The following is a 21735-nucleotide window of genomic DNA, read 5'->3' on the forward strand; positions in this document are numbered from 1 at the left end:
TGATTCGTTTTGATAGGAAGAAGGTCATAATTTTGTCCCTGATAAAGACGTTCCTCGAACAGCAACCAGTTTCTACTCCTGATGAACGGAAACTCAGACACATTGCTGACACTTCGGATGAGATTATTCGAAGTTCGCGTGCCATTGCCGATGAAGCGGTTACTCTGAACTTTTGGCTCATTGAAATTTTGCTGGAAAAAGTTGATCCAGAAACGCGACAGCTTTGGGCTCAAAAGGCAGCAGAACAAGATTTTCCAAAGTTCGGAAACTTCCTTGAGTTCCTGAATTCAAGATGCGTTGCCCTCGAGATCTTCAATCCTGAAAGGTCAGCAAGCGGAATCAAGGTGCCACAGAAATCAACATCGTCATCTAGCGGTATCGTCAAGAGCTGTCCATCATGCAACGGACCTCACGGACTACATACGTGTAACATTTTCAAGTCCTGGTCAGTGGCCGAGAGAAAAAACTTCGTTCGCAAGAAACAGTTAATTCCTTATATATATGATGAAAATGTGAAAAATATCGTGAAACAAAATCTCAGACCCGGTAATCATTCGATCTCTACAAACACAGTTCAAAACGATCGGTTTAATATAGATGGCGCTGCCTGTCTAATGAAAACATTTCATTAAACATTTCTAATACAAATGATCCCCAGCTTGCTTTTAATCATGATAGCTCTAATTCTTTGTGTAACATTCCTATTTCCAGTTCTTATAATACCGATTTGAATATATCTATGTTCCCCAGTGCTGACCGGATCAATAATATTTTGGAAAATTCAATTTTAATTTATAACGTATCCGGTTTGTCTAATAAGTTTTTGTTTCCCAACTTCCCCACATTATATTGCTTGAACATGATATATTTATTTTGTTACAAACGTGGTCTGTAAATAATTTTGTGTTCCCAGACACTCTCCGGGAGTTTACAAATCGAGTCTCATAAACAGTTTTCTGTAGGTAGATTGAGTGGAGGCATTATATCACATTATCGTAAAAATGTTTTGGAGTGTATCAGTGTAATTGTGAAATCCAGATTTTATCTTGCCATTGAAGCCGATTTTCAAAACATCAAAAAATGCTTAATTGTTGCCAATTACTTTCCACCAGATAAGATATATATATGATGGTCAATTCAATAAATTCCTTCTGAATTTTTCTGAATTATTAGCCGCGTACAGATTTATAATTCTGGCGGGTGATATGAACGCCCGTGTTGGAGAAAAACAGAATATTTTGAATTTGACCGATTATAACAATCTAGAATCTCCCGATTTGAGAAAATCGGAAGAAAAAGATATTAACTCAAAAGGAAATATCCTTTTCGATCGTGCTCATGAAAATAATATTGTGCTCCCCAACGGATTAAGATCCAATCGAAAGGGAAAGTTTACGTATTCTTGTGCATCGGGATTCAGTGGGATCCATTTAGCTTTTGTGTCAGCTGAAATGTATGTTGAAACAAACCCTAATCTTATTGTGCTTACTGAACCCTATTCCGATGACATGCCAGTTAAAATAAAATTTTTAATTTCGCCACAAAAAAATATTCTCGGTCATTTTCAAGGGAACATTTGGAAAGCACGATAGGATGACTCACTTGGAGTAAGTTTTAATTTAACATTGAATCAAAAACTGCAAGGAAATGCTTATCATTGCGACCCGAACCGGATCATTGAACTTATCTCAGCATCGGCAAAAGAATCCTGACTTATTAAAATGACTTCTTCCAGAAGTAAAAAATATTTCTGTCATCCTGAGTGGTTTGATGAAGAATGTCGACTGCCCAGAAAAAAAGTTTGAGCTCTACTTCTCTCGCGCTTTGCACCGAAATTTTAGTGCCGAAAAATTTAGCACTTACAAAGAAGTGCGCAATCGTTATAAAGCTCTTTGTTGCAGAAAAAGGCAGAGTTATTTCCAGCTCATTAATACTAAGCTCAACCAGTGTAATAACCCCAAGGAATTTTGGAGCATAGTGAACACCTTTAGGAAAAACCTTACTTCCTAAATACCATTTCATCAGATGATTGGTTTAATCATTTTTCTAAACAATTCACCTCTAGTCTCACTGCCCCCACTCTGATTACACCTGAAATCAGTGAGATATAGGAGTTTATTTTAGACAATGAAATCCATTTGCAAGAATTAAACGATGCTATTAAGTCATAGAAAAAATAAGTTCCCCGGAGTAGATTTACTTTTGAATGAATTTTTTCAAAATTTAAATACCTATGCTCGTTCTGTTTTACTCTCAGGGTACAATGCTATGTTAACAATCAAACTATACCCAGCTCCTGTTTGGAAATAATTATTTACCCGATTTTTAAAAAAGGTAACGTTCGAGATCAATCTCACTACAGAGGAATTGCGCTTGTCTGAAATTTCCTAAAACTTTTCACTAAGATTTTGAAAAAACGTCTTATGATGTGGCTAAATACCCGAAATATAATTCCTGAAGAACAGGCAGGTTTCCGTAAAGGATATTTCTGTACGGATCAAATTTTCATTTTGCATGACAGTATCCAACGCAAATTATCAAATCCCGGTGGTAGATTGTACATAGCATATATTGATTTCAGGGCTGCATTTGATTCTATTAATCACCAAATACTATGGAGAGCATTGCAAGACCTGGGTCTCAGCAGAAAATTCATTAATATATTGAATGCATGTATACGGGAGCTATATAATATCAGGGTCAAGACATTTAATGATTTAATGCCTAGCATCCCAGTAACGAAAGGTGTTTTGCAGGGAGAAACCCTTAGTCTGACACTATTTACTCCCTATGTGACCCCATTGATTCATAGACTTAATTCTTCAGATATCCCAGCTGTTTATCTGGACTCGAACACTGCAATCTATAGCCTATTCTACGCCGATGATACAGGTATCCTCGGGGATAGTCCAATAAATCTACAAAAGAAACTGACATTTTACATCAATTCTGCCTTGATTTCGATCTTCAATTAAACTTGGACAAAACTAGAATTATGGTCTGCAGAAGAGGTGGATACCTGAAAAAATGTGAACATTGGTATTTTGCTGATAGAGAAATTTTGACAGTGTCATAGTACACTTATTTAGGCCCACCCTTCCAATATACAGGCATGTTTCACTCCGCAAAGCCCCCCTTTGTTGCAAAAGCAACATCGGCCAGTAAAGCTGTATGCTCAGTTCTGACTAGCTGTCGAACTTCCTCCTTGAAAGCAGCTATAACGCTATTTCAATCATTAATAAGTTCAACAGCATTGTATAGTGCTGAAATTTGGGCTGTTAAATATCCAGGTGACATTGACACTTTGTTTAGTTCTTTTGTCCGTAGATTTTTCACATTCTCAAAACTGATACCACCTTACATGATTCGCGCTGAACTCTGTCAATCTAACCTGAGTGTCATAACCAAAAATCGTATTTTAAATTTTTGGCTTCGCATTTTGAAAATGAATGAAAAAAAGACTCCCGAAGATAAGTTTTCTTGGCCTTTGCGAGATGGCTAAGCACAACTCGGATTATAAGTATAATTGGGTTTGCTCTCTCTGGGATATCTTTGATAATGCTTGGTTTCTGTTTCCTCAAACTTGAAACTAACTATATAATTGCCAATTCCTACCTACCATTTATAATATTAAATATAAAGGATCAAGATGCTCAACGTGTTTTATCTCGAATTACTAATTCCGTTCGTTTCCCTCTCTATAAAAATCTAAAAACAAATATAGCTTTGGAGGAATATTTAAATTTTAACCTTGATCTACGCATAAAAAGAGTTATTCAGTTGAGTTTCCAGAGTGATGTGCTAATTTTGGAGGGAGTGAGGCACCATATTTCACTCGAGCGAACTTGCACACATTGCACTTCTGGAGACACATCACTGGTTTGGATTTTTGGTTTCAAAACAAGTGATTAATTAAAAATAAGGTGGAACTTGTTCTTGTCAAGTCAAGAAAATAAAACTATGCGTGAAACGTAAAAAATGACATGAATTGTAAAACTATAATTTGTTATAAAAACCAATGGCTTTGATGAATTTAAAAATGCGAGATGCATCGCAATGGTCAGATAAAATGTCACGAAGTGAAAGATGATTCTGACCAAAAGCGGTCGTAAAATGATGACGATGGTGCGAACAAGTAAAAGCATGAGCAATGGTAAAGGGACTTTGACAATGAGGGCACTGCGGTTGACTCTCTCGTAGTAAAAAATATGATTGTGTGATGCGACTGTGTCCTATGCGTAACCGGGCAAGCAAAACTTCCTCCTTTCGGTTAGTCCTGCAGCTCGAACGCCTATGGCCAAGTGGGGGCTTGATGGCATGTAATTTGTTCTGAATTTCATTGTTCCAATGATCCTGCTAGCGCGATGCATCACTTCCCGGAAGATTGAGAAGTGGTCACTGGCAGGAACCAAAAGGCTATTGTCAATGTTAGTTGTTGTTCGAGCTGCATTGTCTGCTTTTTCGTTGCCCGGTATTCCTACATGACCTGGTACCCAGTAAAATTTTACTGTGGTACCATGATGAATGAGGTAATGCAGTTCATGAAAAATGGAATGAATGAATGGATGAGTGTGAAACGTACACGAACACAGTGCTTGTAATGCGCTGAGAGAGTCGCTATAGATAATGCATCGTCGGTGGCGTTTGCGTCGTATATGACGTAGAGCCTGAAGGATTGCGTACAGTTCTGCCGAATAAATAGAGAATGTGTCGTGAAGTTTGAAAGATGTCTCCTCACAGCAGATGTAGGCACAACCGACATGCCCAGGGCTCTTGGAGCCATCGGTATATATGGGGAAGTACCTGTTGTACCTACCCCTGTGCCTAAAGAATATCTGTCGATATATGACATCTGCTGTGGTAGCTCTAGGGTATAATGATAATGAAAGAGAGACATCTGGCAGAGACTGCTCCCATGGTGCCAGTTGACAAGCAACTGGGGCCGCACGACTGATGTCTAATTCTAGTTCTTCCACAAGTGCCCTCATACGAAGACCGTAAGATGGAAAACATGAAGGTCGAGCAGCAAAAAGTCTATGAAATGAGGGATTAAAAATGACACGATGAAGTGGATGATCTGGAAAAGATTTCATCTTGATATAATATTTCAAGGAAAGTTGCTTGCGTCTTGATGTCAGTGATGGCTCGTTGCATTCAACATACAGGCTCTCCATTGGAGACGTCCGGAAAGCTCCAGAGCAAATCCGCAGGGCGAGATGGTGGACTGGGTCGAGCACACTCAGATAGCTACGAGTTGCCGACCCCAGGAAATGAATGACTGACCCAGATCCGATTAAATAATATGAGTAAATGTGAGAGTGATTCGCGTGAGAGATGCTGAATCATGGAGTGATGAATGGCATCGGGCCCTTCAGCTGAGTCAGGACTTCGCTACAAGGCCGTCGTCAGTTCATGAAGGTGAACAATGAATTGTACCTCTCCGGTGTAAAAGGCAGGAAGGTGTACGGTGTACGTTCGGCCGATGATTTAATGGGATGAAACGATGGGGGATAGTTCGCATCACTGGAGACAGCGGCGAAATGGGCGGCGACGGTATCCGCAATATCCCTCACATCGCTGATGATAGGGCCATTGGTATTCAAAATGGTGATGGGATGAGATTGGTAATGACCATTGATTTTTCGGATCCGGTCCCAAATGATTTTGGTTGAAGTTGATGAATTGATTCCCGTCGTAAATTTTTGCCAGGACTCGCGTTGAGCCTGGCGCCTGGTTCTTCTTGCTATCGCCTTTGCTTTTAAAAATGCCAACTTGTTGTCATGGTTAGGATACCGCCGGAACCTACTCCATGCTTTCTTTTTAGCTTTAATTGTGAGATTACATTCGTGGTTCCACCAAGTATTAAGAAATTTCGGGAGTTTCGAGGAGACTTTGGGTACTGTTTCATTGGCTGCAGAGATCATACAACTGATCACAAGGTCACCACAGTGGTCGACATCGGGTTGCGAGACCATATCCTCCGTGATTTCTGCCTTGATCGTGAAGTCAGCCCATCGGGCGGCCACAAGCTTCCACCGGGGAGGTCCCTCAGCAATGCAATGGCGTCGATCAAGACACTTAACCACTAGAGGAAAATGATTGCTCCCGTGAAAGTCCGGATCAATCGACCAGGACCAGTTGGGCAAGATTGTAGGTGAGCATAACGATAAATCTATTGTAGTGAAACTATTGTTTGGGGCATGGAAATGAGTGAAACTGCCAACATTCATGATGGCGAGGTCCATATTGTCTAACAGCCGTTTGATCATATCCCCACGAGGGGTGTTGCTGTTAGAACTCCAAATTATATTATGCGCATTGAAGTCTCCAAGAAGAAAAAATGGTGGAGATAATTGATCAATCAGATCTTCTAGATCTCTCTGTAAGATGGTGTCATTTGGTGGCAAATAAATGGAACAGATGGTAATTCTTAGGCCTGTAGAGATTTCCACCGCGATGGCTTGCAGGTTCGTGCGCAACGTTAGAACGCGCGACGACACGTGATGTGGAACCAGCAGGTGCAACACCGCGGCAAGCTCTATTCCCGTCATCGTAGTCAATACGGAACAGGGAATGTCGCCTGATGTTCCATGTCTCCGAGGGCTTCGTAAAAGTTTCCTGGAGTGGCACGCAAGCAGGATGATATCGATTGATCAAATCCATGAGATCTTCGTAATCGGATCTAAGACCACAAATGTTCCATTGAATTATGTTGGCCATAAATTAAGAAGTAGTAGACGGTTCAAGGTCTTTAAATTTATTCCGGGCTACTTTCCGGCGAGTACCACCAGATTCTGACGGATTATCGAGATCCATGTCACCAATTGACTTGTCACCAATTAGTGACACATTTTTGAGGGTGGGACATTTTATTGCTCTCTGTATTGCTTTTTTTGAATATCCGGTCTTTAATTGTTACCAGAATTGATCTTGGATTTAGTACCAGTAGATTTTTTGAATGTGTGTGCTGTCGCCTTTCCTGCCTCTTCTTCGGAGGTAGCGGACTCCCTCCGTAATCCAGCAGAGCAACAGCAGCCACAACTATTGCACGGTTGGTTAGATGATGATGTTTGAGTTGATGTGTCAGCTATTGGTTCAGTCTGAGTTGTTACAGATGCTTTGGTGACAGTGTTAGTCTTATTAGCTGACGATGGATTTGTTACCATATTAGAGTATGATCTACTAGCTATTGGAGCTTGGTTAGAGGTTATGCGAAGGCGTGCTTCGATATATGAGATGTTATTGAGGACCTTGATCTTCTGGATCTCTTTTTCTTCATTCCATTTCGGACACTTTCTGTCAAATGCGGGGTGGTCGCCACCGCAATTGACGCACTTGAATGGAGAATTAGTGCAGTTGTCCGCAATGTAGTCCTTCTCACCGCACTTTGCGCAGGTGGGTTGACTACGGCACGCCGTTCGTGAGTGACCGTATTTTTGGCAGTTGAAGCATCGAACAGGGTTAGGAATGTATGGTCGGATTTTGAGGTTATAATAACCTATTTTGATATCTTTCGGCAGCGTTGGTGATGAGAATGTGAGAATTATAGTACGTGTTGGAGCTGGATTGCCATCTATGTGGCTCATAATATGTTTGGCAGATGTTACGCCTTGAGACGCCAGCTCTCGTGTTAGTTCTTCTTCATCCATGTTAATTAAGTTAGTATCTGAAATGACACTACGTGAATAATTCAACGTGGGATGGATTTTGACTGTTATTGGAATGTCTCCGAGAGATGTGAGCTTTTGAATGAGTTCGGCTTGTTTGGATGTGTTAGTTTCGATGAGAAGGTCTCCTGAACGGAGGGCCTTCACTGATTTTAAAGAGTAGGGTACCTACTGTGCCATAGAGAGCTTTATCTATTAGAAATGGTGATACTTTGGCCAGCTGTTTCTCGGTAGAAAGAAAAATGAGACAGTTGATGAATTTGTAGCAGTTACAGTGACGTGTGTTTGGTTTGAAGCAGTTGTTTGACGTTTTGGTGCATTTTGATTTTTTCCCATTTTAAATGGGTATTGTTCCACTCTCACCCACCATATCCACCATGGAGCCCTACGAGGGGACGCGAACACATAACCAACGCCAGGTTAGGTGAGAGCTATACACCACCAAAGCAGGCGAACAGACGCGTTCAAGATACAAGATCGTCGTGAGGCAGCACCAAAAAACCTCAACGACGTCCGGCAGGCCCGGCCCCTCTACCTGCCCAGTAGTGTAACCCCTTCAGCCACCGAGGCGACCAGAGCCGATTGACCTGGACGGGGCTAATCCAAGCCTCCCGTTTCGGCTCAATCCGAGGCCAAAGCTAGCCCATCAGGCTAACCAGGATCCCCATCTCCAGTCTTACGGGTCTCCACGCAGGTAGACAGCGTCCCGGATGGGGCATACACTAGAAGCAATGCCCCATCTGGGAGGACCCCTCCCCGCCTGAGCGTGGCCCACAATGAGCGGTTGCACATAAAAGACAATAACAGGACAAAACTAGACGCAAGACAAGTACTGTAAATGTATGGAAATAAACATGTAATCTGGGCTATTGAAAGTGAATGATATGAGCACAAAAATGCGATGACAATGACGTGTGATAGATTTGGCGTTACCTAGAGTGCACCACGAGGAGGCCTATCACATTACACCCCGAGAGACATCATTATAACTTGCGATAAATATACTGCAATACGAAGTACTGTCTTTGGTGATTATACTCCTTGAAAATATTTTGCATTTTAACGACTACACTACGTGCTTTAATACATACAAATTTATTATATCTGCAATGAAATTAAGATCTTTGTGAAAAACTCCTTACTGTAATCGATTTCTCATATGTTTTGTATATATTTTTATCCCCATGTCATGTTTAAATTGTCTCCTACTTCTTTTGCCTTTTTCTCTTAGTTATTTCATTTTGTGTTTCATATGTAATTTTGTGTTATGAAATATCCTTTTTTTTGCCAACCAATTGTTAAAGGCCAGCGGCCAAAACAATAAACTTGATTGATTGATTTTCATTTCGATTGAGTTTATATATGTATTGAGGTTTTCGGCCCTTTTTGAAAGTCGGTTGGAAAAAAAATCAAACTGAATTTCCAACGTACGTTCTTCATTAGTTTCTTGCAAGGAAAAAGATGTCTTTTTAAAGTCCTGTTGTGTGGCCACACCTTGCTAAGATCTCCTAGACAGAATTACTGTCTAGGAGCCTCATAGGAGCCTTTACCGTTACTCACCGGGTATCTGGAACAAGATCCATGAAACTCCGAAAAGATGTTTAGTTTTGTATATGTACGGTTTGTTAAAATTTTCGACACGCACATACGTTGCACTCAATGGCGGCTCGAAACAAAATCTCTACCCGAATGGGACCTATATTTAGGCCCCCTGACCTCCCCAATTTAAAAAACTTTTTTTTTCAATCGCTTCGTTTTGATGCGTTCAAAGAATCAGCAATATTTTATGTCATAACATAACATGTCGAATTTCTTTTGGCCTTTTACTTGGATTTGGCGTTCCTCCTAGAGCGGGCAGAAATCATTTTTCCATTTTTTCGCCCTTTTACCTCGAACTTAACGCCCCTCCTAGAGAGGGCACAAATAAGTTTTCATAATTTTTTTTTTGCGTTTCTACTTCGGATATAACGACCCTCCTTAAGCGAGCAGAAATAATTTTATGTAATTTCTTTCACCCTTTTACGCCGGATTTGGCGCTCCTATTAAGGTCCCTACACACGCTCAGTTATACCTGCGCAGTTATGCCTGTACAGTCCAACTGTGCAGGCATAACTGAGCGTGTGTAGGGGCCGTCAGTTGACCTGCGCAGGCGACCTGAAGGGAATGATTTTTCGATTCGGTATAACTGTGCAGTTATGCCTGCGCAGGTATAACTGAGCGTTTGTATGGGCCATCAGGTATAACTGCGCAGTTTTTTTCCCCCGCTTTCTTATATTCGCCCTTCTCTCTCTTTCTTCCCTCTTCTTTTTTCACTGATAATGTAATAGAACAACTGAATAACTTGTTTTGGAGAGGAATTCCATTTAATTAGAAGAAATTTTTCTAATGGCGTAATTTTCACGATATTTTCTTGCAATTTTATATCGAATAAAAAAATCGAAATAAAATTTTAGAAATATTTCGACCATTGTTAAAATTCGCAATTTTGTTTCTGAAATCACTCTTTTCAATAAATTTGCCCGAAATTGTGCACCGAAACACACAAACTCTATATTCAAATAATGTGCTATAACTATTAATTGTTCATTGATTATTTAGAGAAGAGGTTTTTAAATAGGGTTCTTGGAGATTTTAGGAGCCCCGTGACATCAGATTATTTTAGTATTCTTTCACATGTACTTCCTTTAGAAATCAAGCAGGTGTTTATACGAGTCAGTTAATGTTTGCAATTGTTTGCAATTTCAAACGCAGGATTCCCACTCCTTTCTTGACTGAAAACCAGCAAGCATCAACAGGACAAAAATCACTGCAATTTATTATTTTCTTTTACATGTAATTCTTAATGAATCGCATTGAATTTGTTTTTTGGACACATCTCGTCAGATTGCAACGAATTTCAACTTTCAGCTCAAACATTGAAAGAAAAAAATTCAGATGAAATTACGCTAGTTAAACGTAAGAAAACAATCGAAAAATTCGTTGAGAGAGATATACGGTTGATAATATAATTATATCATTGAGTAATACTATTAATATACATACTATGCTTCATAATGAGTCAATTTTTTAATTGAGTTGAATTAATCGTAAGAGGTCGCGTGAAAAAGCAGTTTTCTTTCAAGGAAAAACACTATGTAAGTTACCGTAAAAATTTTCAAGTAAAAAAAATTATTTTTTTTAAATCGACGCTATCGCGAAAAGAAAATACTATCATACGATGCTGAAGGAGCATGTATCCCCTATCTGTATATTCAGAGGAGAAACGTGCTTGTTTTCGAAGATACAGTGGACGCTCGTTATGAGAACTTCACGTTATAGCGATCATTCACGTTATAGCGACAAAGACTGGTAGGGTAAGTCCCAAATGTTTTATGTTTTACTAATATAACGACCGACCCAATCAGGCCCGACCACAACCCCAAGTCTCCCCCTCGCTACGACCTTGCTCCAAATATAACGTCCATTCTCGACGAGACGAAGGGGTCGTTATATCGGGCGTCGATTGTAATACCAAAATTTCTCTTTTATTGCCCATACGTATTGTCATAATCACTGTAGATATGGATAGCATTCTTGATAAGCATGAGTAGGCAGTAGTGCCTTTTACTTAAGTCATGAAAATCGGTCATTATGAGAGGTTTTAGTAACATCAAAATACATTATTGTACTTATGGTGTAGATTCAACAAACATCTTCCGTTACAGCAGTCTTCCTCAAAGTGTGCGTCGCGGCTCTTGAGCGTCACCCCCTGCTCCTTCCCACCCACATCCTGCCGCAGGGCACAGAGGCTATTCTCTTTGCCGAGCCGCCACTATAGTGAATTTTTTAACGTGGGAAAAAAGAATGATTAGAATCATCTCGGTCTCTGAAACCACAATCCTGATCCCAATCCCATCTTTGTGGGGGTTTAGGGGAAATGGCTTGAATAATGACAATATTCATTAGTAAAACCAGCCCCCGGGGATGCAGGACCCCAGATGGTGTGGAGATCTGTGACAGTAGGCTTTACCGATCAATTTACAATTACAATACACCTGGAATGTACAGCGCACATTCAAAGGGAGAAAAAAACACTTTAGCTCTGAAGAAACAAGTACGAATTTCTGTGTGCAATATTAGTTTTTTTTTTTTTTTTTGCCCAAGGCCCATATTTACAAAGGCTTCCTTGGTAAAATCAAAGCGCTTGCAGAGAACCTCTTCAAGCGCTTTGGGTAAAATGGTCTGAGTTTTCGAAAACTGATGTTTTCCTCTCGTCCTCCCATCACCCCCTTGTGTCCATTCATAGCCTGAATAGTCCTACTTTGGGAAACACCGATTTCAACACTCCACCAGAGTTTAGTTCAGAGTTCAGTTTAGTTTTCACGACTCGAGGTTTATAATGACGAGTGATCTTCGAAACGGGCAGCGCGAATGTTCGGAAGAATTCATTGAAATGTATAGGAATAAGAAATGCTTGTGGCAGGTGAAAACTAAAGATTGCCATAACAAAATTAAGAAAGATGATAGTTATGAGAGATTGGTGTAGAAAATGAGAGAAATAGATCCTCCAGCGAAAAGAGACAGTGTTGTTAAAAAAATAAACAGTTTGCGAAGCAATTTCCGAAAGGAATTGAAAAAAAAGAAGCTTTGAGTAGAGGTATCTTGATCCATTCTGAGAAAATTATGCCAATCTTTTGGTGCAAATCTCAATTCCTGTAATAATTTAACGTGCGAATATTGTTGCCTTTTTTTTTAACCAATCTTTGTACCACGTTATCCGTTTTTTTTTTTTTTTTTTTGAGTTAATAACTTTCAGTGCCGTAACCAGTCCAACTACACCAAAAGCATCATCTGTGGAAATCATACTAGAAAATTCCGAACTTTATAGACTATGAAAAAATCCGAACTGATCAAAAGACCACGAAGACAGAGATCGAAGAACGAAAATATCCCCACAGATTGCCTAGAACCGGTTCCAGAAGCTTCGCCTGCACAGGTATAACTGAATGGTGTGGATGCATCGAACCGTTCAGTTATGCCTGCGCAGTTATGCCTGTACAGGTATAACTGTGCAGGCATAACTGAACGTGTGTAGGCCCCTTTAGAGGAGGCAGAAATAATTTCCCCTGACTTTTTTTCGCCTTGTCCACCTCAGACTTGGCGCCCCTTCTACAGCGTGCTATGTCGTCGATAGCCATCGCTATCAGATGAAGCGGGAGAGTTCCAATTTCCAGCCCAATATAATATAATAAAAAGGGAAAAGGGGACTTAAGCCATTTAAATGTACAAAACATGCTCTTTCGCCTCCATCAACACTCCTTAATTTTATGGCCACTTACTTAAAGGGGCCCCTTCAAAACAGCCGCTCCTTGCGTAACAGCCGCTCCGTATTCTTCTTTTCTCTCTCTCTCCCCCATATATACTGAAGCCTCTTGACCATTGCCATGGATGCGATGAGGTTATCGATCAGACTTTGGGGAATACTGTTCCACTCCTCAAGAAGTGCAATCTGCAAGTCTCGGACAGTAACAGGCGGCCTTGGTCGCGCAGCAATGCGCCGTCCGAGCATGTCCCAAACATGCTCGATTGGATTCAGGTCAGGAGAGCACGCTGGCCATTCCATACGCTGTATTGTTTCAGCTTCAAGCATGCTCTCCACCAGACGAGCTCTATGCGGTCGGGCATTATCATCCTGGAAAACAAAGAAATCTCCAATGGCTCCAGCGTAAGGGATGACATGAGGTCGCAGTATCTCGTCTGCATACCTTCGGGCCGTCAAAGTGCCATTCCGAATGATATGCATGTCCGTACGTCCGCCTATGCTGATTCCACCCCATACCATCCAACCAGCTCGTCTGTATTGTGACCTTTCACGAACGAATGCGGGGTTATTTCGAGTGCCCCTGTCCCTCCATACCAGAACACGTCATGTGTCACACTCCAGCTGAATCGGGACTCGTCTGTAAACAGCACTTGGCTCCAATCATGTCTCGATGTTCAGCAGCCCATCTTCTTCGGGCCGCACGGTGGCGTGGGGTCAACGGAATGCAGACCATTGGCCTACGTGCATAGAGCCCTCCCTCATGAAGCCGATTACGTACTGTTTGGCTGGACACCCTTCGTCCTGTTGCCAAGAGCAACTGTCTTTGCAGCTGCGTAGCATTCTATGTTCTGTTTCGACGGGCTGTTAACCGTATATACCGGTCATCAGTTGCTGTATTGGCGCGTGGCCGACCTTGCCCTGGTCGCGTCTAACATTTCCTGTTTCTTGGAATCGATTCCACAGCCTTGCAACAATACTTCTGGCGACTCCAACAGCGTCCGCGACACTACGTTGTGTTTGCCCGGATTCCAGTCTGCCTATAACACGCCATGCCATGGATTCCAGTAAATCACGTTGTTGAGACATCCTCAAGTCACCTTGTCTCAAAAAAAAAAATACTGCGCAATCGAATTTCACAGTTACGGCAGTAAAACAGACGTTTCTGCAACATCCCGATTTCTGCCCTTATCTCCTTTTTCTGGTTTTTGACGTCATGAACTTTGATTTGCATATGAAGTTTTTTTCTTCCGTTTCCTGCTAGACTTTAAATTATGGATGATTCATTTTATGTTACTTATCGGTATACATCTTTGCGTAATTTTGTTAAAACCATGTGCTCCCCTAATTGTTTTGAGCAGTGTACTTACGTTCATTGATCATTTCACAAAATTTGTGAAACTGTACGCAGTTCCCGACCAAACATCAAAAACAACAGCAGAGAAATTCCTTGACTTTGCTTGCACTTTTGGATTTCCTGAGAAATTATTATCAGACAAAGGTTCAAATTTTGTGAGTGACCTTTTTAAAACACTTTGTAGTCGCCTAGGGGTAACGAAATTGCAAACAACGGCGATGTGCCCACAATCCAATGGTCAAAGTGAAAGGATAAATTCTAACTTGAAGAAATCCCTGTCTATATTTGCACTAGGAACAACTGATTGGGATGCATACATTAATTACTATGAATTAATTTAAGCGACACAGGAAAAGCCAGCATATTTGCATCTTTCCTACGACCCTACACTTCCAACAGATGTTCTTAATCAGACAACTCCACATACACGTGTCTCATATTCTGATTTTGTCACACAAAAAACAACACAACTACAGTACACATTCAACAAAGTGCGTGAAAGTCTAATTACATCAGCAGAGAGGCAGGAAAATTACCAACGAAAATTCGCGAAAGATAGGAATTTTCATCCAGGCCAATTAGTATTTTTGCATCAACCCGACGCTGATAGACACGCTTCGCTTCCTAAGCGAAGAAATTTCGTCGGTCCCTACAGAATTCTCACAGTTCACAATCCTGTAAATTTTACAATAATTGATTCAAGAAATCCAAAAGCAAAACCTATTAAAGTACATGCAAACAGGTTGATCCCATTCAAAGAAAGACGTCAAGAATTGGATTATATGCACAGTACTATTAGGGAAAACAAAAATAGTAGAAATCCGGCAGACTCCATTGTACAACAAAGGCCACACGCTAGTTTCGATGAATTGTCTGACCTTCAATGTCTTCAATGTATTTCTCCTAGTGCCACACGTTCGGTGGGGAACCCACCCAGCAGTAGCTCTGGGCACTATTCCCAGGAGCCTTCTCGAAACACAGATAACCCTGCCGTTGTAAGACCACAATCTTCTATTCAAGGATGTCAAGCCCAAAGGCATTCCACAAGTACAGCAAGTGATGCACCCCCCCTGCTCTGGATAATATGTCCCGTAATTTATTGCCTCAGCGTTCCGTTGGTCATCGATACAATTTGCGCTCTAACCGGACGGCACAAATTAACACTTTCACTTTTGGAACATATTAATCAAGTGTTGTGAATTTAAATACATAAATAATATGGGACTTGAAAATGGTAATTTTTTAAAACTTCTATAACGATTATTCGAAAATTAACTCATCGAATTTTATAATCGTATTCAGTGAAGTTTTTTTTTATTGCTGAAATTCCGTCGTGGATACAAATATGCTGTTGATTGTTCAGTGAGAAGGGCATATCATTGGACGGTGAACGCTTATTTGTTTCCAGTTTTCCTTTTTTTTCCATGTAAAATTTTTCTTCAAACTCACTATCTCTCTTTCACAAATTAAATTTGAGGTAGACATTGAAGTGCACTGCAAGTTTGATCAAGTCCCATCTTATTTAAAAAAAAAAAAAAAAAATTCATATATGTACATATCTCTATTTCTGAAGAAGCAGAAGATGAAGCATTCAACAAAAATGACTCAAATTATGTTTATATTGAAAAGTATATGTTTAATGGATACATTTACATTGTTCATTTCTATGCGTAATCATTTTCGCACTATTATATTTGAAAAAAAAAATTGTTAAAACCTTGAAAACAAAGAGTTATAATGGAATTATGAAAAAAAAAATTATTATGAAAGTGGGAGAAAAAAAATGAAATTATGAGAAAAAAATGAAATTATGAGAAAAAAAAAGATGAAAGAAAAAAAAAATGAAATTATAAAAGGAAAATTGAACGTATAGAAAAACAGATGAAAGTATAGAGAAAAAAAAAAGGAAATGAAAGTATACAAAAAAGACAAAAACAAAATAAGGATAAAAAAAATGAAATTAAGGAAAAAAAATGAAATTAAGAAAAAAAATGAAATTAAGGAAAAAAAATGAAATTAAGAAAAAAAATGAAATTAAGAAAAAAAATTAAATTATGAAAGAAGAAAAAATGGAAGTGAAGAAAAGGAAAAAAAAAATTGTCAAAATGTTAAAAATGTGCATGAGGAACAAAAGTATTAATGTTGTACACTTATGCATGCAAGTACTTTCATGTTAATGTCCACATATAGCATATATGCAATTTTGTGTTAAGAACACAACATACTGCGTATTACTGTAGTATAATTTGATGTTGGAATCTATAATCCTCAGAGTTATTAGGATTTTAATATTTATATTGAGCATTTAAACAAGTTTAATTTGGGAATGATTATAAATGATCACACTGTGGTAAGATTTTTTCTTTCTCTGCCAAATGTTTTATATACTATGTTTCTATATCCCTTCAACGTTCATAAGTCGTAAGTGAAATGTGCTCGTACTCTCAGGACACCGCTCAAAAATTTCAATTAACTCTGCTTAGAGGAGACAGTTATCAACTGTTTCAAACTCGCCCTTCGAACGATGCAAATTCCTTTTCAGCAGACAACGACATCGATCACTCAGACTCGTTGATGCGATGGTTCACCGAGTAATGTGGCAGTGATATCTTCAAGCAAAGAAATTTGCTAACTTCACTAATGTGTTCAAAACTTCACATTGAACTGCCATTTCCAGACACCATACACTGAAATTGTTTACGTGCAATTTCTCTTGGATACGCCTACGGAACGAGATGCTTCGCCGGTGTCGCGCTTTGGTTGTCCTCAGTAGTCTGCGTAACAAACAGTGTTCGGTACTGACTGCACGTCTGAACACGAACGAACGGTCAAATAATTCGTTTCGTAATAATTTCGTTTAATAATTTTCGCTTCGGCAGTACTCCAGCGTCGTCCTCTATTCAGTGATTGACATGTGAAAAGAACAAACACATTCGACGCTCTCTGTACGATATACATTCGCTGCAAAGTGCAACCCACGCTGAACATCATGAGGACTGATTCCTGACATTGGGTCTAGTGCGGATTGAGCCACGACAAGCCAATTTGTTTCCTGTACAGCTGGATTTTGAAAATTTACACTTTTGAACTAATAACTCTCGAGGCACGGAACAAGTACGTTGAAGTTCAGAGTAATGAATGTGCTGTAACTTATCTAGTATCAATGCGCAGCATTTTCAGGGAAACATGTTCTGCGACACTTAATATTACATTTATTTCAGTGATAAATGCAACAGTGATTTTCTTGTTGCTATGTCTAAACATATTATTATCATATTTTTATGTGACGTTATCCGAAGAAATTATACGTATCTTCGCTATTCCGAGAAAAAAAAAATACTTCCGATAAATCATCGAAAGGGATAATCTACGTTATGAATTCATGAAATTTTTAAAAGCTTTTGTGTATTTCATGCTTAGTGATTTTTGCAAAGCTCTTTTGTATGTTATTTTATTTCAGCTTACATTATCTTTCTGCAATTCACTTACGACAATATCGAAGCACATGTATATATCTACAACACATAATGCATATTCACTTCTAATTTTTATATTACACATATATTTTTTTCTTTTCGCATATGTATATCTTTTCAATGCATTCCTACATTGCTTACCTTTGTTTCAAGTGATGTACATTTGCACATACCAGATTTTCATTCATGTTTTGAAGAGCAAACATAATTTTATTGCCAGTATTGTAATCTCCCGACTTATATTTTCTTTTTCTTTTTCCGCAAGATGGACGTGCATTGCTATGGCGTCGATAGCCATCGCTATCAGATGAAACGGGAGAGTTCCAATTTCCAGCCCAATATAATATAATAAAAAGGGAAAAGGGGACTAAGGCTGCCGGCACACTACGGTTCGGCTGGCGCGGTTGATCTTATCAGCAACCGTGGAATTTCGCGTGAAACACACACTGCTGTTAGCAACCGGGGTTTTTATTTTTTAATGTCACGTGACATCTCGGGATTGGCTAAATTATTTTCGCCAAGCTGAAGTTGGCTCCAGTTAGCATGCAAATTCGTGCTCATAAGCTGCATTGCAGTAAAACCCCCTCTTAACGGATACTCCCTCTTTTACGGACAAATAATAATTTAGTTGTATAATATATAAAAGTATGAATTTCAAACCTCTTTTTTACGGTCACCCATTTTACATGGATTTAATTTTTTTGTCCTGTCCGTGTTCACAAAAAGAAGGGGTTTTACTGTATATACTAATAAAAATATTCATGTGATGAAATTTAATTTTCTGTAACAATATTTGACGTTTGAAATTAATTCAGAGTTGAAGAAAGACAGCCTACAAGTTGACCCATTTTTGATGCTTTTACGATTCGTGACCAAATCGCACAAATTTTTTATATACGATGACTGGAATCATCATAATTAATTTAAATAACATATATTAAAAACTATTTAAATAACATATTTTTGAAGTTTAAAAAAATTGGCCATGAATTTAGCACGTTTTTCTTTGTAATTAAAGTAGATTTCTAATTAATTGAATTTCTAATTAATGGAAATTAAGCATAATAATTGTAATTTTGGGAAACCCCATATGACCAAAAAAAAAAAAAATCAAGGAAAAAATTATTTTCACCTATTTAAAAAAATATGTATTTCTTTTGATGGTCAGGAAAAAAAAAAATTCAGATAGGAAATCGGAATGAAATTTCTGAAAATTTCATGTTTTAAAAACTGTAAAAAATCAAATTTTAAAAAACATTATTATACAACATTATGAAGGGTCGTCTTAAGAGTATTATGGGCCCTCCGGACCAAGTGGTTTTTAGGAGGCCCTACATGGTAAATCCTTTAAAATTTCAATCGGATCTCATTTTTGGGAGGCCCCTCTTCTCTTGAGGCACCCGGGCCGTGCTCGGGTGGGCCCATGCGTTAAGACGGCACTGACTGATGCCCCGAACTCCGAGCCAGACAGGAGCGCAAATGTTAACATTTCATCTCTCCTTCAATATTAAAAGGGGGCGCCAAAATGCGTGCTTGCCCCGGCTGACCACGCATGTCGTTGTGGCCGTGTACATCAGTATGTATGTTGCAGGGTTTAAGGTACACACAGGGCCGCAACTGGATACTTTTTTAACTGGAGCTAGCAAGCTTTTGGCGTCCCCGTATAAGGAAAGGTTAGAAGGAGTGGTGTTAAAGGGGCAATTCGGCGCCCCCTTTAGTTCAGCACTCGATACAGTGGACCCGCTCTCCCTAGTTGTGGCTTTGTGTGTGTATGTAAATTAAAAACTGCTTGAAAAGAACGGTAGGTGTGAAAATTGTCTTAGTGCACTCTTCTATATTACCCGCATACAACGTTTTGCCTAGATCAGCGGTTCTCAATCTTTTTTGATCCACAGAACACTTTCCAGTATGTAATTTCTATGGCGGAGCCCCGTAGGCCTATTTTTTATTTATTCATCAAAGTTACTGATTTATTTTTATTCAAAAATATTAATAATTATTTTTTTTCAAATTTACTGGTTCTTTTTTTATTTTCCTCGAGGGCCGCGGAGCCCTTGGGAGTTCACACGGAGCACCGGTTGAGAACCACTGGACTAGATGGTTTTTTTTTTCATTGCAAAAACAACAGATAGACGGCCACATTCGATAAAATGATAAAAAAATATAAAAAAATTCGATAATATAATGCCGATACAAAAATAAATACCAAAAAGACAATAATGAAAGCAAAACACACAATGCAGCTCTTAGGGACATATTTCATCCCCGGTTCATACTTAGGCTTTTAATAAATGTTTCAAAAGTTTGATATGGAGAATTCGCAAATATAAAAATATATTCCTTCAGATGTCTGATTATTTTTACTTCTAATTTTTTATGAATTTATTATAAATGGTTGGGCCCCGTGGTAATTTGTACTCTTTTGGAAGAGATAACTAATTGGTTTTTTGCTAACACGTTATAATCGGGATCCAATGCATTTCATTCAAGTGTTCTAAAATATACATCTCGGTTTTAGCGTAATCACGTTAGTTTATGAATGTCATTATAACCGAGTTTCAATGTATGCTCATGTAGGAAAGCAAAAAAATTTCACTAGTTAGAAAAATTTAATTTTTTTCTTCATTGGTTTTTTTTATTGTTATCAGTGCAAAAGCGCCAAACAAAGAATTAGTTTCCGTCGCATGGAACTTCACCATACAGTTCTTCGAATTTGTCTTCTCCTCTCGTTTTTTTATGGCAGCCTGAGAAGGAGAGCAATTCCTTTGTCCAGTGCATCCGAAATCCCATCACCCTCCTTGTCAAACCACTTAATAGACAATGGAAGAGAGCAACCGCAGGTCCAGCCAAACCGTCATCAGGGAGCTCAAGCCTTTGCAATACATGATGGCAGCTTTCCGGTTACCCCAACCGTCCCAAAAAATGTGGATTTTCTCGGTTGAAAAAACCGCGCTCAGCGGTTGCAGTTGTATCTGTGCGTTGACAGAATAAAACTATAGATGATGCCTTCCCCCCCCCCAACCTCAACCGCGTGCAACCGCGCCGTAGTCAGGTCCCAGTTTTAAGCCATTTAAATGTACAAAACATGCTCTTTCGCCTCCATCAACACTCCTTAATTTTATGGCCAATTACTTAAAGGGCCCCTTCAAAGTTTGCGTAATAGCCGCTCCGTATTCTTCTTTTCTCTCTCTCTCCCCTATATACTGAAGCCTCTTGACCATTGTAATTGACACCTGCAGGCAATTGACTTTATTGGCTTTATTTCATCTATTGTACGCATCCCTTCTTGGGAATATGTGCTTTCTGACTTTCTTGCTTCCTCTCTTCTTTTCTTTTCCTTCTCTTTTTTTTTTGTACACCCCCCCTCCCCCCACAGAAAACGTCTTCCTCCCATATGCTTCGAAAGATCGTAGGGGGTGAACCTTGACCAATGATGTCAATATTAATACTAATTTGTTTGTACCTACGTAATCCTCATCACCCAATGGAAGGATCTTTCTTTGAAGACGGACTACCAATTAGAATTAGGGGGTTGGTACCCCTCAAAACTTTGCTTTAATTTTTCAAAGGTTCCAAAAAGTAGATTGATTAGTGCAAGCTAGAAATGAAGTTCAGAAAAGGTGTAGTTAGATTTTTGTTTTTACACATTGCAATCGATTAGCATCAGGAGCGGCGATCATCCGTGATGAAAGGGATGGAGGAAAGGTAGGAAAGAAATTCTTACCACATTTTTAGTAAATTATACAGATTTAATTAAAACCTAAATTATGAGGAATCAACAGGGGGCAGATGGCGAAATTAGGTATAAAGAGTGATTAAAAGAGAGTTATTCCAACATCAAGTTAAAATTATTATAATTGAACATATAGTATTTTGTCTATGTATTATGCAGAATTTGATATCGTGGAAATGGATTTTTTTAATTGACTTTTATTT

At 39.2% G+C, this 21735-nt stretch overlaps 1 protein-coding gene across 1 annotated transcript in view; it reads left to right on the plus strand.

The window, feature by feature from the left end:
* Positions 1 to 21735, plus strand: part of LOC149069426 (uncharacterized) — a 176805-nt gene that overhangs the window by 31224 nt on the left and 123846 nt on the right. The window lies entirely within an intron of this gene.

The sequence above is a fragment of the Pholcus phalangioides genome, unplaced genomic scaffold, assembly GCF_987345545.1.
Source record: "Pholcus phalangioides strain wild (caught in Gottingen) unplaced genomic scaffold, Ppha-v1.0 ptg000022l_1, whole genome shotgun sequence".
NCBI classification, from domain to species: domain Eukaryota; kingdom Metazoa; phylum Arthropoda; class Arachnida; order Araneae; family Pholcidae; genus Pholcus; species Pholcus phalangioides.